The sequence below is a fragment of the Trichosurus vulpecula genome, chromosome 1, assembly GCF_011100635.1.
Source record: "Trichosurus vulpecula isolate mTriVul1 chromosome 1, mTriVul1.pri, whole genome shotgun sequence".
NCBI classification, from domain to species: Eukaryota; Metazoa; Chordata; class Mammalia; order Diprotodontia; family Phalangeridae; genus Trichosurus; species Trichosurus vulpecula.
Window position 1 is genome coordinate 385,500,773 of NC_050573.1, and position 10,068 is coordinate 385,510,840.

Consider the following 10,068-nt stretch of genomic DNA (forward strand, 5'->3'; position numbering starts at 1 on the left):
ACATATCCCCCCTTAAGGCAAATCTGATGAGAGTAAGGTTCACTCATTTCCTCTCACCTCCCCCCCCCCTTTTCCCCTCCATTATAAAAGCTTTTTCTTGCTTCTCTTATGTGAGATAATTTACCCCATTGTACCTCTCCCTTGCTCCTTCTCTGAGTACATTCCTCTCTCACTCCTTAATTATACTTTTAGATATGATCCCTTCATATTCAACTCCCCCTGTGCTCTCTCTCTCTCTGTCTCTCTCTCTCTGTGTCTCTCTCTTTCTCTTTATCTCTCTCTCTGTCTTTCTCTCTGTATCTCTCTGTCTCTGTCCCTCTGACTCTTTCTCTCTATACATATAAGTGTATATGTATGTATGTAGATATACATATGTGTGTATATATGTATATGTATATATGTGTGTATGTATGTGTATGTATGTATTTCCATTTTATCTTTTCACACTTCTCTTGACTCTTGTATTTGAAAAGCAAATTTTCTATTCAGTTCTGGTTTTTACATCAAAAATGCTTGAAAGTCCTCAGTTTAATTGAATATCCATTTTTTCCCCTGAAGGAGATTATACTCAATTTTGCTGGGTAGGTGATTCTTGGTTTTAATCCTAGCTCTTTTGAACTCTGGAATACCATATTCCAAGCCCTCCAATCCCTTAATGTAGAATCTGCTAAATCTTGTGTTATTCTGATTGTGTTTCCAGAATACTTGAATTAATCCTTTCTGGCTGCTTGCAGTTTTGTCCGTGTCCTGAGAACTCTGGAATTTGGCTACAATATTCTTAAGAGTTTTCCTTTGGGGATCTCTTTTAGGAGGTGATTGATGTATTCTTTCAATTTCTATTTTACCCTCTGGTTCTAGAATATTAGTGCAGTTTTCCTTCAAAATTTCTTGAAAGATGATGTTTAGGCTCTTTTTTTGATCATGGCTTTTAGATAGTCCAATAATTTTTAAATTATATCTCCTGGATATATTTTCCAGGTTAGTTGTTTTTCCAACAAGACATTTCATGTTGTCTTATATTTTTTTCATTCTTTTGGTTTTTGTTGCATAATTTCTTGATTTATCCTAAAGTTACTAGCTTCCATTTGTTCCATTCTAATTTTTAAGGAATTATTTTCTTCAGTGAGCTTTTGGACCTCCTTTTCCATTTGGCCAATTCTGCTTTTTATGGCATTCTTCTCCTCATTGGCTTTTTGGAGCTCTTTTGCCATTTATGTTAGTCAAGTTTTTGAATTATTATTTTCTTAGTATTTTTTAGTCTCCTTTAGCAAGCTGTTGACTCTTTTTTCATGATTTTCTTGCATCACTCTCATTACTCTTCCCAATTTTTCCTCTACACCTTTTACTTGATTTTCAAAATCCTATTTGAGCTCTTGCATGGCCTGAGACCAATTCTTATTTTTCTTGGAGGCTTTGGACATAGGAATTTTGAATTTGTTGTCTTCTTCAGGTTGTATGTTTTGATATTCTTTTGTCACCAAAGTAAGATTCCATAGTCTGAGTTTTTTTCCACTGTTTGCTCATTCTCTCAGATGATTACTTGACTTTTTAACTCTTTGTAAAGGTAGGACACTGCTTATAATGTGGAGGGTTTACTGGCCCAAGCTTCAAGGGTTTTGTGCAGCTGCTTTCAGAGATACTTCTAGGGACCTGTAAATTTTCAGTTCTTCCAAGATGGTATGATCAAAAGAGAGGTGTTTACTCCTCTCCTGGCCTGTACTCTGGTCTGTGAGTAACCTCAAGCATTCTTTTCTGCCTTGGAACTATGAGTAGGCTTCCCTCCCCACTTCTGCCACAAGCTCCACCATTCCAGTGCCCCTCCTTGTCCCAGGACTGTGACCAAAATCAAAGCATGGGCAAAGGAAAAGAATGTTGCTTCAGCACCAGCAAAGAGATCCTTGCAATCCCCACTCTGATCAGTTTTTTGATCCCCCACCATCTGTGGGCCAAGAGCTTTGGAAACAGCCACTGGCACTGACCTGGGGCTGGGGTTGGACCACCTCACCCAGGTTCAACAGACCTTTCCTACTGACCTTCGAAGTTGTCTGTTTTTTCTGGGTTGAGAAGTCTGGAAACTATCACAGCCACTAGTGATTCAGTCCCCTGAGGCCTGCTCCAGGTTCATTGGATCAGTCTGTGCTGATGTGGCCAGGATTGGTCTTTGCTCTTCTCCTAGCCAGGTGCAACAGATCTTTCCTGCAGACCTTCCAGATTGTCTCAGGATGGAAATTTTTTTCACTCCGTCATTTTGTGGGTTCTGTTGCTCTAGAATGTTTAGAGTCATTTTTACAGGTATCTGGAGGGATTTGAGGGAGAGCTCAAGTGTGTCCGTGCTTTTATTCCACCATCTTGGCTCTAACCCAGCCTTCTCTATTTTTAATGTAATTATAGTGACAGTGTGTTTCAGGGGACAGAAACTCACCCTCAGAGTCAGGAATACCTACTTTCAAGTCCTAACTCTCATACCTACTAGTAATATTACCTTGGTCAAACTACTGTACCACTTAGATCCTGGGCAACTATTTCAGACTGAAAGGTGGAAATCAAGTAATGATCTGCATTAGCAGTGCGAGTTTTCTCACTAGAATTTCCTTTTTCATTGAAATCACATCTAGTCCAGAAAATATTAGCTGCTGTTTTTACTACTAATAAAACATCATTGCTATAAATCAAATATGGTCATAGTGAATAATTATTTGAATATATGGATGAAGTTTTCTAAGATTGTTAAAAATTAAAATGTTTGCATTAATATGCATTAGTGATATTATTCTTAAGGTTCTTTTTCTCTGACTTATTCCTCCATGTTTTATGTATTAGGGCTGGCTTTGTCTTGTAAACTAAGTTTTGGAGGGTGTTCTCTTTACCAATTATTCAGAATAATTTGTGTAGCATGGGTATTAATCTTTGTTTAATTGTTTGATACAATTCATCTGTAAATCTGTAGGCTGGGTTTGTTTATTTATTTAAGGTTCTTTGTGGCTGCTTCAGTTTTTCTTTCCAAGATTAGGCTGTTTATGATTTCGATTTCATGTTCTGTTATTTTGGTAATTTTATATTTTTGTAGGTAATCATACCTTTTCTTTAAATTCTCTAACATATAATTTCACATAGTATACTCTGATAAATCATTTTTTTCCTTTCTTTTCTGAATTTAGCTTGTGCATTAAAAAAATTACAATTTGTTTTTCCTTTCTTTTTTATTTAATTAGTTAAACCTTTGTGGATTTTGTTAATTTTCCCAAAAAAGCCAGATTTTTATGCTATGTACCATGTCTATAGTCTTCTGGGTTTCTATTTTATCTATTTTTCCTTTTGAAGACATAGATCCCCCAATCCCTTACCTCCTACCCAGTAGTTTTTAAATTTAACTTTCAGGAAAAAGAACTATCTCCCCTGCCCCCATAGAACTTCTCTCTTGTTTTTATCTACTTTACCAAAATACTCCTTGGCCTGGTTGAGAAACTAAAGAATTTGTTATCTCTTTCATCTCTGTGCCTAGGTGGGGTTGTGTCCGTAACTTTTCAGTCTCTTGCCTCCCCTCTCTCTGCTCATAGAAATTCCCATTGTGTTATCACTGACACAAAAGAAAATATTGATTCATTCAACACTCCCTCATTTTAGTGATGAGGAAAATGGGAAACTGGTGAAATCTAACTGGCTTGCTTAAGGCCACACAGGTAATAAGAGGCCTAGCAGGGATTTGAATTCAGATCCTATGATTCCAAGCTTAGTGCTCTTTCCACTGCACCAAGCTGAGTTGTCCTGATGCATAGAAAAAATAAAGCTTGTGGCCCTGTCAGTAAGAATAATTCATTAAAATAGAGAGTTCTAAGATGGCAAAGTAGGGTGATGTCCCCCACTGCCCTGGTTGTCCCTTCCTCTACCATGAATGACAGCATTTCTAACAACCTCACTCCAATCTACTAGAGTCTTTGTATCCTTCTATGGGGAAATTTATCCATCTCATGTCAAATGACATTGTGCTTGGCTGGTTGTAGTTGGTCATACTTCTTGTTGTTTGCCTTCATTTTCAAAGGGAACCGATGACATCACAAGTGATGACTTGCCTGTGAATTGGAATTAAGTGAGGCAGAGTTGCACAGAGTTTTCAGCCTCACTCTCTCTTCCAGAATTATGGAAGTCCAGTGGCAAGACAAAAGTCAGGATGACTGGCCATAGCCTAGGAGACAGGGGATGACCTTGGTGTTTTTGATGTCTGACCAAGCTCTAAGTGTTCCATAGTGCCTGCTTCAGCTGCCTTCATGACCCTTGGAACAAATTGTTTTCATCCTCTCATTCCTCTGGGGGGATTCTTCACATGCTTGGGGTAGACATCCTTCTAATTTACCAATGGGTTTGAGACCCACTGATTACCCTCAACGTGCTTTAGCACATCTGCCCAAACAGTTTTACTGTGGTGTGGCCACTGAACATGCTACAGCTTCTTGGAGGCACAGGCGAGGGTTGGGTGACAGGTAGACAATGAACCAGAATGGCTCTAAAGCAGTAGTATGGTCAAAATTGGTACATGTGATTCACTTTTAAGTTTAATCTCCATTATTGACATTTTCTGCATCACTTTAATGAACAAAACAATAAAACAAACCCTGATTTGTAGATTTGCCAGTTCCAGATGTATACTCACGCCATAAATTTAGCAATCATCTTTGGAAAACCTGGTTCAAAACACTCCTGCAGTCTGAATATCCCCCGTCCCCTCTCCCCCCAACACTCTGGCTCCATTCAAAATAATGAAGAAACATAAGAGGGAAGAATAAAATCCCAAAGTCTTGGGTGACAAGACTGTGCTCTTACTGTCAGTCTGAACCCATCTCTTTTCTTAAACTAATCTTTTTCTTTCATCCAAAACTCTACTTGACACAACATCGTCTTACCATTACCATTCCCAGACTCTCACCTGACTAAATTACATTAGTGAAGGGGTTCTTAACCTAGGCAGGGGTGGGGAACCTACAGCCTTGAGGTCACATGTGGAACCTCTAGGTTCTCAAGTGTGGCCCTTTGACTGAATCCAAACTTCACAGAACAAATCCCCTTAATAAAAGGATTTATTCTGTGAAACTTGAACTCGGTCAAAAGGCCACATCCAAGGACCTAGAAGGTCACATGTGGACTCAAGGATGTAGGTCCCCCACCCCTAAATACCCAGTGTATGTGAATAAATAATAATAATAACAGTAATAATTTCATTTCAATATAATTACTTTCCTACATAGTCCTTTGTAATTTACTTTTATGTATTTAAAAATATTATTCTGAGAAGGGGTCCATAGACTTCACTAGGCTGACAAAGGGATCCATGAAAAAAAAAGTTACCTACTCTTGTGGAAGTCTGGGCATAATCAGCCACTACTCCCTTCAGCTGTTACCTTTTAGTCAGTAGTCAGTCAACAAGCATTTAAGTGCCTGCTATGTGCTAGGCACTGTTCCAAGTTCTGGGGATACGAAGAAAGGCAAAACCTCCCCCAAAAAACAACAAACCTAACCTTAAACCAAACAACAACAGTCCCAGCTTTCTAGGAGCTCGAAGTTTAATGGGGGAGACCAAATATAAACAACTATGTAAAAACAAGATACCTACAAAATAAGTTGAGATAATTAACAGAGGAGAAGCCCTAGAATTAAAGGGGATCCAGAAGGAAGATGCAATCTGCATCCAGAGAAAGAACAGATAAAAAGAAGTATGTATAGAATGATTTTACATAAATATACACATTTATATCTAATGGTAGCTATCTCTAGGGTTGGAGGGGGAGGAAAAAAGAGGGGAAAAAGAAATTACATGAGAACTTTATTACATATTTAAAAGGAATAGCAAGTTGTACATGATAGATTTGCAATTTCATGTGCAATCATTTTTTAATAATTATTATGCTATGTTATGGAAATGCTTGTTTCATTCCATAAATTAAAAATAAAATAAATACAATTTTAAGAAGAAAAAGATAAAGCCAAAGTTGAACTATCAGATGGAGCAACTCAAGGGTAGAGTCCAGGTTATTTGTAGGAAGAACATGGAGCTGATGGTTTGAGTAGTGGCAGCATGGCATGGAGTGGTCACTAAGAGAGGCATAGCTTCCAATATATGGAGTTGCTAGTTCCATCGTACAGTCTTCAGCAGACCTCATCTGGAGTATTGTGTTCGGTTCAAAGCTGTAGTTTATACAATGGAAAATTTGTAGAAGAGCACAACCAAGACAAAGAAGGTCATAGTGTCTGTGCTGTACGAGGATTAGGTGGCTGTGGTCAACTCTATGGAGTGCTTTTGGTGGAGGAGAGATCAAAATTGTTCTGTTTTGTTGTAGAAACAAGAGTAGCTGAGAGATGTTTAAAAGAGGTGATATCAGGCTTGTGGTCAGGAAAACCTCCCTAACAGTGAATGCTGTGCAGTAGAAATGGAGAGAGAGAGAGAGAGAGAGAGAGAGAGAGAGAGAGAGAGAGAGAGAGAGGTGATTTTCCCCTCCTTGGACTTCAAGCAAAAACCTGTCACTTGTCAGACATGATATGGTGGGGATTCCTTTCCCATTTGGGTCATGCTGGCTGATTGCTAGGAGGAAGCTAGGTGGCTGGGCCTAGAGTGCTGGGCCTGGAATCAAGATCACCTGAGTTCAAATCTAGCCTCAGACATTCACTAGCTGTGTGATCCCAGGCAAGTCACTTAGGGAAATGGCAAATCGCTTCAGTATCTTTGCGATGAAAACTCCATGGACAGTAAGGTGGCACATGGGACCACAAAGACATGACTGAATGACTAAGCAAAACCAAGATGATTGCTAAGTACTCTTCAAACTCTTAAATTCAGTGGAGCTGTGTAGCCTCTGTCCTCAAATGTCTACAGATGAGTGTATAGTAACAAATGTTAATCCAGGGATTCTAAATTAAGGGGACAAATCTGACCACCTAAGTGTCACAGAGGTTTATAGGCCAGGACTTCTGACTTGAGGCTTATATTAGAATACATTACTAGGTAATTATATCCAAAGTGGAGATAATTGCAGAGTGGCTGTTAGTGATCTCTCAAAGATCTTGGAGGATATGAAATGTGCTATGGGACTAGATGAAGTTCAATGTTGTCCAAATTTTCATCAAAACAATGAGCCGGGAAGAGGAGTAGTTTATAAATTATAAGTCAGGGACCTGGACTTCTAATTTTGACAGAATTCTGTGACATTAAAGAGGTAACTCTTGAACATTTAGCAAAGCTAGTGCTCATTTAAAACTATCTTAGTTTCATCAAAAAGGCATCATGCCAGACCATCTTCATTTTCCTTTTTATACAGGGTGACTAGAGTACTGTAAACATAATACGCCACTATTTCAGGAAAGTATTTGTCAAATTCTTTCCTGTTGTGCTTGTAAGTTAATAGCACGATTAGATTCATTCTGACCTGGTGGAATGATGAAATCAAAAAATAGTTCTTAATAGCTCAACATCATCTTGGAGAATGGTCTCTAGTGAAATATCCCAGGGATCTGTATTTGACCTCTCATATCTTCATAGGAAACATTAGCTACTGGTCTTAAGTGATCTTCAGTCTCAGTGTTGCTACCCTGCCTAATCACTTGTAATATCATTCTCTTTTCCTAGTGCTTTGTCCTTTTCTTTAGGTTTCCTCATTCCTTTTTGCCTGCATTTTGATTTCTTTATTTTTTTTTACACTTTTTTTTTGCAGGGGGGAAGGCAGGGCAATTGGGGTTAACTGACTTGCCCAAGGTCACACAGCTAGTACATGTGTCAAGTGTCTGAGGCTGGATTTGAACTCAGGTCCTCCTACCGTAGGGCCAGTGCTCTACTCACTGCACTGCCTAGCTGCCCCATTGCCTGCATTTTGGACCTCCTGTTTATCTTTACTTTGTCTTCTATTGCGTCCTCCTTGTTCTTGTTTCCTTATAGGATATCTAACCACCTGCTTACCTACCCTGACCTTTACTCTTAATTTTTTTTTTAAATTACTGATACTTTTGCTTTTATGTCATAGTCATTCCTCAATACCCACTGCATCCCAGGCTATCACCGCTCATCTTGATTTATATCTTGTCCCTGACTCTGATGACTCTGGAGGAGTGAGGCTGATGACTTTGTGCAGTTCTGCCTCACTTAAATTCAATTCTCCAGCAAGTCAAGACATAACCCTTATGATGTCTTTGGTCTTCTTTGAGAATGAAGGGTGAACAAGAATCATTTGATCCTGTGCTGGTCAACATTTTTATAAGTGAATTGGATGAGGCCACAGAAGAAGAGCATGTCAAATCTGAAAGTGACAGGAAGCTGAGAGCGATACTTACCACACGGCATAACAGGGTCATGATCCAAAAAGATCTACACAAATTAGAACAATAGGAGGAATTGAATACATGAATTTTAGTAGTCATAAGTGTCAATTTCTAAGTGAATTAAAAATTAACTGCAAGAGTAGGGAGGTGTGGCTAGGTCACAGTTCTCAGAAATGATAACTTGGGGTTTATTCAGATGTAAGGTGAGATAACAATGTTTCAAGGTAGTCAAAAAAGTTAAGACAATTGTAGATTGCTTTAAAAGAAGAATGTTGTCCAAGGGAGAAAAATGTTTTCCTTTCTTTAGAATGCATCTGCAATACAGTAGTTTGTTGAGTCTTTGCTGTTGTATTTTCAGAACAATGACAATGCTGAGCGCTTATTTCTTCAGAAGACAGGGAAGGGAACAGGCTGGAGTTGCAACTAAAGACTATATTATAGAAGGTTCCATTTGAGGGAACCAGAAACATGTGGGCTGGGGAAGAAAGGACTTAGGACAAGCCTACAAGTAGTCTACAAGTAAGTAAAGGGAAATCATTTGCTAGAAAGCCAGAAAGCAAATGTAGGAGCAGTGAGTAGAAGTCACTGTGAAGGTCCTCCCGTTCTCCGTTGTCTATCCCACCGCCCTCCGCGTGTCTCGATCATGGCCGCCCTGCTGCGGCCCCTGCTGCGCTCCGCCGCACTCCGGGTGCTGCGTCCTGCTGTACCCTCCGCCACTCCCGCCGTAGGAGGAGGCGTCCTGGGAGGAGTAATCGCCCCCAGGCCAGGCCCGCGCGCCCCAGCCTTGCCGCAGTGCGCCCAGCCTATGCTCGTGCACGTGCGGGGGGCTCCACACCAAGGTAGACAAGGCCTTTTCTGAATTCCTGACAAATGAAATTAAAGAGGAGAGGAAAATCCAGAAACACAAACCGCCCCCCAAGATGTGTGGGGATTGGGAACTGGGGGTGCAAGGGACAGAAGCCAGGTTAGTCCGGAGATTAGCCGGCGAGAGGATCGCCGTCACATTCACTATTAGCAACAGTATCCTACCGAACTTTGACGACGAGTCACCAGAGGGGCAGAAAAGCTCACCACCGATTCCCAGGACTGGGCCCTGTACGACCACTTGATGGACTTCCCGGCTGACCAAGGGGTGGTCAGCATGTTTGCAGACGAACCGATTGAGCTCAGCTCGGCCGTAGAGCACCAGGAGTACATCAACTTTCTGGAAGATCTGAAAAGGTTTGTCAAATGTCAGTAGGGAGGCTTGAGGCTGCCACCCCTGCTGGGCACCCAGAACCTGTCCTTACAAAAGAACGTTATGTAGAAGCTATCATGGAGAAAATACCGCCAGGCATAAATTATGTTCCCTGACCCTTTGTTTCCTTCCTCTGCTGGCTTTTGTACACAACCACAGAATGATGAGAAATAAAACCCTTGGACCCCTCCAAAAAAGAAAAGTCACTGTGAAACAGATTTAGGGTAGATAGAAAGAAAAACTAAACTAAACTTCTCGAGAGCTGGAGGTGTCTAAAAGGGAACTAGCTCCCTTGTAAGTAGGAGTTTCCCTTTCACCACAGGTTTTCAAACAGCTTGGGCTTCTAAAGTGATGCTGTAGAGGGGATTCTTCATCATGCACAGATCAGACTATGTGGCCCTGAAGGTCCCCTGCCGCTCAAAAGTTCTGTGATTCTGGGACTTTTTGATGTTTGACAGACCTCTGAAAATTTAAGTAGCCTTGGGAAGATGAATTCCTGAAGCTATTATCACTTTATACGTTAGCAGAGAATC

At 40.4% G+C, this 10,068-nt stretch overlaps 1 pseudogene; it reads left to right on the forward strand.

Moving 5' to 3' along the window:
• The first annotated feature begins 8,185 nt into the window (after nt 1–8,185).
• LOC118838868 lies at nt 8,186–9,407 on the forward strand (annotated as a pseudogene).
• Nucleotides 9,408–10,068: the final 661 nt, after the last annotated feature.